The sequence below is a fragment of the Chinchilla lanigera genome, unplaced genomic scaffold (assembly GCF_000276665.1).
Source record: "Chinchilla lanigera isolate Chin_1 unplaced genomic scaffold, ChiLan1.0 scaffold00028, whole genome shotgun sequence".
Lineage (NCBI taxonomy): Eukaryota > Metazoa > Chordata > Mammalia > Rodentia > Chinchillidae > Chinchilla > Chinchilla lanigera.
In genome coordinates, this window is record NW_004955429.1 from 3029386 (window position 1) to 3030756 (window position 1371).

At 43.2% G+C, this 1371-nt stretch overlaps 1 long non-coding RNA gene across 1 annotated transcript in view; it reads left to right on the top strand.

Moving 5' to 3' along the window:
• Positions 1–560: 560 nt before the first annotated feature.
• LOC102005951 overlaps positions 561–1371 on the top strand; it is a 26883-nt gene continuing 26072 nt past the window's right edge. The window contains exon 1 of the long non-coding RNA XR_261312.2: positions 561–850. This is a non-coding gene — a long non-coding RNA (uncharacterized LOC102005951). The remainder of the gene's footprint in view (positions 851–1371) is intronic.

Below are 1371 nucleotides of genomic sequence, written 5' to 3' on the forward strand. Positions count from 1 at the left end.
TTATCCTACATATACATATACACATAATTTTCCCTTCTTTCTTTTCTCTTTTCCCTCATCCCAGTTGCTCTTTACTTTTGAGCAGTTTCCTTTCATTTCACAATGTCTATCAGGGCTTCCAGTTTGATTTATTTTAAAGAGAAAAAACTTGGATAAATTCTCCATGTTTCATTTTTTTCAGAAAAAATGGAAATGAAATAGAATATTTGAAAGGACTCTAAAAAATAAAATAAAGATTGAAAATATTCCTAGGTTTTAGTTTTCAATGAAATATTTGAAATGATTTTATCACCATCATGTGAGTGTTGGACTGTAGCAGATGTCCCCACCCTGTCAGTATACTTCAGTCTGTTAGTTTTCCAGCTAATACTTTCGGTTACAGTTCCTATTACTTTTGTCTCCTAGAAATGGCTGGTCACTGTGATACATAACTGGTCACTATGATGCATATTGTAAGAACCAATCAGAGACAGCCTAGTACTCTGCCTCTGTACTTCCCCTTCCAATTCCATACAAACCTCTCTCCCTGGGCCTTTAGGGCCTGATATTTTGGGAATGAACTTAATCAGTGCTCAGTGATGTAAATAAATCTGCCTCAAATCCTGGGTGCTGTTTCAGTGTTTCTGTTTGCTGTTGCATCTGGTGCCAGCCAGGAAGATCAGCTGTGCTGACCTCTTTGGTCACTGACAGAGCAAGGATCTCCCCAGGAAGGCACGCTTATGAGATTCCTTGTGTCCCTTCACAGGTCTGGAGGAGGATTCTTGTCTTCCTGCTTGAGTGACTCACACTGGACCCCAAATGGAGGAGGATGCAGTATGTGTCTGTCTGCCTACCTGCCTGCCTGACTCTGGTAAGACCCCTGGGGGCACTCCTGTCTGTCTGTCAGTGTTGCTCAGCTCAAGCAGAAAGGGAGTCAGGTCAACTTTCATTAGTCAGGACCACCTTCAAGGGAAGAGGGTTGAAATGTTTAAACTCTGAGTGCCTATTGAATGAATATGTGAGTGAGTGGAATGGACAGTGTAAGCAATAGTCGGCTTTGTCTGTGCACCAAGACTGAGAAGCACTGGTTGCAGTGGCTGATTGGGCCCTCACCTGTGGTTACATGCTGATAGACATACAGCATTACAGAGGCATCACACCCTCCTTAGCTAAGTTGCACTTAAGCCTCCATGAGGGGTGCAGCCAGGCAGGCATCTGAATGGTCTCTTTCTGAGGGGCACCCATCCTTTATCTGTTGTGCCATCATTCAAGGGTACACAACACACATGGAGGAAGTCAGAGATGGCAACTAACTAGTCAAAACCTTGACTGTAGGAGAAAAGGCTTTTACACAGTTAAAAACAAAACCAGATCACTCCCTGCAGCTCAAAG